Raw genomic sequence first — 8,433 nt, 5'->3', positions numbered from 1 at the left:
AGACACGTCATCTTTTGAAGGAAATAACCCTATCACTCTGTTATCACTTAACTGCATGTGTGTGTTGTGTACCCAAACATCTCTGCAAGGGGCATTGCAATCATGCAATGAAATCCCTATTGTCCATCAGTAGGTAATTTATCTTGCAACTCTTGCATGACCTTCCTGAATTCCCTCCTCAGTCTGTGAGTACATCCCAAATTGCCTTTATAGTGCACTACTTTATACCAGCCATATAGACAGTAGTGCACTATAAAGGGAATAGGGTGCCATTTGGGATGCAAACAGTATCCACCTGTGTGATCTGGGGTGTAATCATTAGCCAGACAGTTGCAAAACAATCGTTTTTATTAGACATATTCATGTAGGTCCCTCCCCATTTAGTTCCATTTGCTTCACTTTAAGAAACGTTTTGCAACAGAATCAGCGTAATGAATACACCTCTGGCTGCCTGCCTCTGTTTAACATGTTTAATGTGGCCATGTTTGTATTTTCTGCAGCAGGAGGAGGAGGAGGAGGAAGATGTGACTGGTGGCAGGACAGGAAATGACAGATGGGAGGTCCTGACAATGACCCATTTGATAAGGTCAGTCACGTGATGCAGACACGCAATTAGGCCTAACGTTTCATGCCTACCTGAAGAGGAGCACTCCTCCCCTCCCTGGCTCCCTCCCTGGCTACCTCAGGAGACTGCCTCCAGGAAGTGTCTTAGGCTGCTCAAAATGTGTCTGAAAAAAACCCAATGGGGACATGTGTAGGCTAGGGCTACTCAAAATGTGTCCAGAATCCAGATTAACCCGTTGCATAAAATGTGCTACAGTAGGCTTGACATTTAAGGTGTGATATAATCAATGTATGACAAGACAAGAAGTAGAAATGATCTCTGTGTGTCCTATTAAATTATCACACAAATGTTATGTTTGTAGCAGCAGCAGCAATGGGCGCTCCCCCTGCTTTGGAGGGCAGCATTTTCAAGGTGATGTTTTAATTCTGGGGGAGTGTCATGTCATGTGAGGAGTGTATCTCCAACCCAAACATTCCCCATGCAGACCCACTGAAATGTACTAAACCCAACTCTAGAACCCACTGTAACTCGCATAGCCTATATACTGTAGGCTTATGATATACCTCCCCTGATAATAAAATGGCAGTATGTACAGCTATTATGACAGGACAGAGACTACACAGAACTATTATCGAACATCATGCATTATCAACGTTATTTAAATGTATGTACAAATCTAACCTAATCGTATACAACAATCAAACATACATTTGATCTGTTAACTCATTTATACCCAGCATCTAAAATAAAAAGAAATAGAGCCGCTATAATACCGCTATAGCCTAACAGTGCACATCACCCAGTACAGTTATCTCTGCGTAACCTTGCTCTCCCTGCATCTCACCTGCAACATCGGCTAAACGCTTTAATTTCAGTAGGTATGCTGTTGCGCAGGAAAGCCTATAGTCTACCTAGAAGGGAAATAAAATAAATAGTCCAGGAGGGATGGTAGGCTATATTCATTCATATTTGATGATGCATTTTTTCTCCTGCGCAGCTATAGCTATTTATGTGCTCCTATGCAAATAGCTATAGCCTAGGCTGTAACCGGTTGGACGTTGCAATCTGAATTGACTGGCTAGCAGTAAGTAGACTAGTAGGCTATTACTCGGTGATTCTCATACTCTCCCAGACTGTCGGCGAGTTACTGCAGTCGATGCTGCAGTTTGAGGCTCTTGCACCGGGCTGTGTGCTGCGACGTCAAACTCAATGAGAAAGACATGCTTTCCTTCGTTCTGGTCTCTGGGTCTGTCTGGATAATATTAGGTGAGTTTCATATATTTTCATTCATTATGTTCACCATAGAATAGCAGGTGCCATTTATTTTATGGGCGCAGCCTCTCTGAAATTGTGAGACATGTTAGTGATTTAGAATTCATATAGAATAGGATGCATTATTTTGACATGTGCCGCTTCTATATTTAGAAAAGCCTATAGTGTGGCCTGGATGATACATTTTCAAGATACATTTATTCGCGTCCTGCCTACACGGAATGCATCTTGGAAAGGTTATCTTTATGTGCATACCTGCCGGCCTGACAGTGAGTGCACTATTATAGCATAACCTATGTGATGTAACTTATAATAATAGGCTACACCAGTTGTTGAGACATTTTCACGGAATAACGATTTTATTTGCCTTGCAATTACAGGCATATGGCATGGCATGGCAAGCGCATAGCGCAACATAATGCAAAAACCTCTGCGCATAGGCCAACTAGGTCGATACAGTTTTTCTGCACATATAGCTTGTTTTGTGTTTCAATTAGTTATACACATTTCCGGTATTTTTATGCGATGTTATTCCACATGACAGGCTTCAATGTGAGAAATTCTTGTCGGCTGGTTATTAAGGTCGTGCAAGATACTGTAGGGTATATGCCTAAACCGGATACACGTAAATGAAAAAGCTAATCTCTCAACCATTTAGCAACTGTATTTCGCCTGGCAATGGCTCAGTGACTGCTGCTAACATGCATCGGCGTAAATGTAGGCTATTATCAGGACAGCCAGATAACATGTAGCTAGCTAGATCAATCAAATACTATACATTTAGCTAAACAATTGCAGGATAGGCCCATATACCAACGTGTTTTAGTGGTTGCGGATGGATGTCTTCTGATTCTACCCACGCCATATTGGGTAGTGTGACGTGCGCCTTCACGCGCTGAATCGGGCTTGTCTGATTGGTAGGAGCTGTCCAGTGGCGAGGGTCCTGAAATACTGCAGCCAGCCCGAGCGCATAATCACTTTCTTGGGTAATGCTCTGTAAAACACTATTTTGTTCTGCCAGTCAGGGGTGTGGGGGAAAATGTGACGATTTAAAAAAACATTATATATTAATCAACATTAGGCACATTTTCCACATATCAGCGTGTTTGATCTATAGTAACCTCGTCCCCAAAAGATCAAGTAGCCTAGGGACAGTTATACTGTTGCGTTGTCAACGTTTACTTTACAGCCATTGTGCGCTGTCAAAACTCCTCATCATGCATAATGCATTGTTTTAACATCTGAGGTAGGATAATACACATAGTGCATGAGCCAGACCCCCCAAATTTGGTCTCTCGGGCTCACTTGGGGTGACGATGTCTCATAGTGATTTTTTTTTAAGGTCTATGTCCCTGGAGTTGGAAAATGTGTGATAGCAGTGCAGCAATGGCAGCTTTCTCTGTTATCACTCTCTCATTCATCCCTCCATCCCATTCATTTTCCCATAGGGATTTTACCCTATGACAAACAATGTCAATATACAACAAGTTATTGCTCAGTTATACTTTTTAATCATATATCATTGGAAAGCTTAGATTCACAGCTATCCATCAGACACATTTTCGGAATGTTCAGGTCAACAGAACTCTGACCTTTGATCTCTAGGGTACATGTCAGAATTACCTGTATAAATTGCTTTTACAAAGGAAACCCTGGTACATTTTAAACTTTGTTTGACAAGTGGTTCTGAAAGATCATGAAATTACCTTTGAAATTATATAAAGCACCAGATACAACTATTGTTTAAAAATCACCCATATTGTGTCATTGAAATAAGAATGTTGGAAGCTTGGCCATAGAATTCCATGTAATTGAGTGATAGAGGCACCACATTTTGAGGACTATAAACCTGCCCTTACATTCCAGTAGTAAAATCCAATGTTGGGCCTTTTTGAGGCCACTTATATTACTTTTAGTATTCTAGTAACAGACCAATCTGCTATGACCCCATAGTAAGAATAGACATTCATTTAGATTAACTACATGTAACGGTTTGCTGCTTTCATCATCAGGTGAAAACGTATTGGTATTCCTATAGAATTATGCATTGTAATGTATGCGGCAAGTCTCTAGTCCTCTGTTTTATGAAAAAAGTTAATACGATAAGATTATATAATTTTAATCAGCTCACATCCATGACTATTCACATGTACATATCCATTTTACATGTTTGAAGCTGAAATATTGCAATTATTGATCATAACTCCTTCAGAAATCAGTGATTGGGAAAGCTTTTGGGCACATTCTTAACACAATTCTGTTTAGTCACTTCTTTATATATCTGGCACACCTGGCTCATTTGGTTGTGTATTCTACATCACTATGAAGATTTTAAAGGTCCAAAGCAGACATTTTTATCTCAATATCAAATAATTTCTTGGTAACAATTAAGTACCTTAATGTTATTGTTTTAATTTAAAATGGTCAAAAATAAAACATTTTGCTTCTTAGCAAAGAGCAATTTCTCAAGGAATAATTTAGCTAGGACTGTCTGGGAGTGGTCTAAGTGGGGAGGGGAAAACTGAAAGTTAGCTGTTATTGGCAGAGAGGTTTGGAACTCTCTTTCTTATTGGTCTATTAACTATTTTACTGCATGGTGATGTCACCATGGAAAGCCAAAACTCCATCCCACCAAAACAGGCAGAAATTTCAGGCAGTCTTTTCAAACAGCTATTCATCATTTTCACAATTTCACGGTATTATTCCGACCTCATAGTGTGGAAATATATATAAAACACAAGAAAATCACGTTTTTGAGTGCCTTTAAGACTGAATAAAAGAAACCTAGTAAAGCATGTGATGCATCAGGAGAGGACGTAACCCTTGTTCAGCACTTTCCATTTAGTCAATGCAGTCCAATAACCCACATTAAAGCAATGGGAATGCTTGGGATGCTGAAACATCCACACCATCCACCCCTACTCTTCATAACACTCACAACTGTCTGAGTGAGGCAATATTTTTGACTGCACTGGGCTTTTAAGATATTATTGGGCCTACTACAATTATATATCATACAGATATGGTCATGCGAAATTGTCCAATGAGAGCCCATTGAGTTGTTTGTCAGCCATATTGGAAAAATGGTTCTGTGGGGTTGATACTAGAATTCTGTGATGGCCCTGTATCTACAAATATTTTTAAAATCCTGTTCTAGCTGTGTGTGTGCAATTTGGTGCCTCTATCACCAAAGTTAGAATCCAAAAACATAACTGCCCCATTCTAATGTCGATGGAACAATATGGCCGATTTTCTAGCAGCTGATGCTTCCAACGTTGGTTTTATTATATCTAATTTGAAAGGTAATTTAATGACCACGTGTCAAACAAAGTTTAAAATGTTTACATGTTTCCTTTTTAAATCAATTTATAAAGGTAATTCTGATATGTATCCTAGAGGTCGATGATCGAAGTTCTGTTGAACTGAACATTACGAAAATGTGCCTGATGGATAGCGGTGAATCTTTCCAAATATATATGATTAAAGGGTATAAGTGAGCAATAACTTGTTGTATACTGAATTGTTTTGTTAGGGTAAAATCCCTATGGGGAAATGAATGGGATGGAGGGATGAATGAGAGATGAGACATTGTCACCCCCCTGGCTCATGGAAACCTATTATTTTCCCCCTCTTAATAATTTAGAGGATGAGACACATGCTCTACCCATGACAGAGTCACAGACTGAGAAAATATATGAGTGCTTCTCAGTTGAAAAGTTTTGCTACAATTCGGTATTTTTCGGACCATTGTAGGCTACATTTCTAAATCAGCCTACAATTTAATGACTTTTTAAGTCGTCATGGAACCTAGCTAGGCTATAGCCTATTTAGTCAAAGTAATATTATACCAGTGGTAGTTTAGTGTTGTCGCTATAATTTAGAAACATTGCATGAGAAGAGTGGGGATAATATCAAGCATAAACCTTTCAGCCATTACCCTATCAGCTAGGTTTGGCCCCTGTACAGTATGCTATGCTACTGTACATGTGTGAGGTGTTAATTTACAGGTTCATATTTATGTAAGTGCATTCCAAGTTTAAAGACAGGAAATTATATGATATCTACGTCTGGAATCTCATATAATCCATCACATTAATTATATTAATGGATGGATATTGCCTCACTCAGACAGTTGTGAGTGTTATGAAGAGTAGGGGTGGATGGTGTGGATGTTTCAGCATCCCAAGCATTCCCATTGCTTTAATGTGGGTTATTGGACTGCATTGACAAAATGGAAAGTGCTGAACAAGGGTTACGTCCTCTCCTGATGCATCACATGCTTTACTAGGTTTCTTTAGATCAGTCTTAAAGGCACTCAAAAACGTGATTTTCTTGTGTTTTATATATATTTCCACACTATGAGGTCGGAATAATACCGTGAAATTGTGAAAATGATGAAGAGCTGTTTGAAAAGACTGCCTGAAATGTCAGCCTGTTTTGGTGGGATGGAGTTTTGGCCTGCCTGGGTGACATCACCAGGTGGTAAAATAGTTAATAGACCAACAAGAAAGAGAGTTCCAAACCTCTCTGCCAATAACAGGTAGTTTTCCCCACTCAGACCACTCAAAGACAGTCTTAGCAAAATTCTTGCTTGAGAAATTACTCTTTGCTAAGAAGCTATTGTTGTTTCCTTTTGACCATTTTAATTGAAAACAATCAGAGTAAGGTACTTCATTGTTACCAATAAACTAGTTGATATTGAGATAAAAACGGTTGCATTGGACCATCAACTAGAAAAAGCATTGCCTGACATTCCCCATCTCTTTTAAAATGATTCATTGATCTGCTCACTGTATGAGTCAAACCTGTATGTTTGTATGTTAATGTATTTGGTTGAGTCTGCACTGTATGTATGTGTATGTTAGCTATTAAACTTGCATGTGTGTGTTTGTTTTTGTGTTGAGGTCTGCATGTGTATTATTTATCATTTGCTGGAGGAAGCGAAGCACCGTGGGTTTAGGGAGGAAGAGAGAAGGGGGGGTGGGGAGCGAGAGAGAATAGCTGGAGCGTCTGCTGAGGGTGGTGTGATACGGTGGCCAGCCAGGCACAAACTAGGCCAAATGCGCTTCTCCTTTTCCCCCCTCGCTGAGCATAATCTCCCAGCGGTGGGAGGTAATTAAAGGTTTGCAGAGGGCAATGTGAGATCTGCCCGGGGGCCCAGACACGACCGACCGACACAGACCGACCGACAGACAGACAGACAGACAGACAGACAGACAGACAGACAGACAGAGGTGAGGTGACTTTAAATAGAGAAGGCAGAGCCGAGGGGCGGGGGGGATGGGGGGTTACTGTGCATCCGTCTCTGCACTAATAGGCCATAATCTCATGGCAGAATAGCCTAATTGCTGGTGACGCTCTGCAGATGGGGAGAGGGGGCGGGACTCAGGCCTCTGAGGTTAGTGTGGGCAGCCAATACCTTCCGTTCACAACCCCTAGGCTACCGGTAGGTTACATGTACAGTATCTAAGGATTCAGAACAGACACAGTAGGCCTACATATGGAAAGAAACAGTACATCTAGGGAAAACTAACAAAATTAACTCTTCCTCCTGCATGGAGAGGGTGGAAATTGAATAATGGAAACTAATGTACACTGAGTGTACAAAACATTAAGGACACCTTCTCTTTCCATTACATAGACTGACCAGGTGAATCCAGGAGAAAGCTATGATCCCTTATTGATGTCACTTGTTAAATCCACTTAAATCAGTGTAAATGAAGGGGAGGAGACAGGTTAAATAATGATTTTTAAGCCTTGAGACAATTGAGACATGGATTGTTAATGTGTGCCATTCAGAGGGTGAATGGGCAAGACAAAATATTTAAGTGCCTTTGAATTGGGTGTGGTAATAGGTGCCAGGCACATCGGTTTGTGCCAAGAACTGCAACGCTGCTGGGTTTTTCACACTCAACAGTTTCCCGCCTGTATCAAGAATAGTCCAGCACCCAAAGGACATCCAGCCAACTTGACACAACTGTGGGAAGCATTGGAGTCAACATGGGCCATCATCCCTGTAAAACGTTTTCAACACCATGTAGTCTATGCCTCAACGAATTGAGGCTGTTCTGAGGGTAAAAGGGGGGGTGCAACTCAATATTAGGAAGGTGTTCCTCAGTGATGGAAAAAGTACCCAATTGTCATACTTGAGTAACAGTAAAGATACCTTAATAGAAAATGATTCAAGTCAAAGTAAAAGTAAAATACTTCTTGAGTCAAAGTCTAAAAGTATTTGGTTTTAAATATACTTAAGTATCAAAAGTAAATGGAATTGATAAAATATACTTAAGTATCAAAGTAAAAGTATAAATAATTTCAAATTCCTTATATTAAGCAAACTAGACAGCACGATTGTCTTGTTTTTTAAATTTACGGATAGCCAGAGGCAAACTCCAACATTCAGACATAATTTACAAACGAAGCATGTGTGTTTAGATCAGAGGACTTAGGGATGACCAGGGATGTTCTCTTGATTCGTGCGTGAATTGGACCATTTTCCTGTCCTGCTAAGCATTCTAAATGTAATGAGTACTTTTGGTTTCAGGGAAAATGTATGGAGTAAAAAGTACATTATTTTCTTTAGGAATTTAGTGGTA

The 8,433-nt window shown here is 40.1% G+C and overlaps 1 protein-coding gene across 1 annotated transcript in view; it reads left to right on the top strand.

Annotated features, from left to right (window-relative positions):
• Nucleotides 1-515: 515 nt before the first annotated feature.
• The window catches only part of LOC311136187 (long-chain-fatty-acid--CoA ligase 6-like), a 53,968-nt gene continuing 46,050 nt past the window's right edge, over nucleotides 516-8,433 (top strand). The window contains exon 1 of the mRNA XM_084170287.1: nucleotides 516-586. The gene's annotated coding sequence lies outside the window, so the exon portion shown is untranslated. The remainder of the gene's footprint in view (nucleotides 587-8,433) is intronic.

Source organism: Coregonus lavaretus, assembly GCF_964263955.1.
Source record: "Coregonus lavaretus genome assembly, chromosome: 10".
Classification (NCBI taxonomy): domain Eukaryota; kingdom Metazoa; phylum Chordata; class Actinopteri; order Salmoniformes; family Salmonidae; genus Coregonus; species Coregonus lavaretus.
Note: the sequence above shows the minus strand (reverse complement) of the source record. Positions and strands in the feature narration are given on the sequence as shown.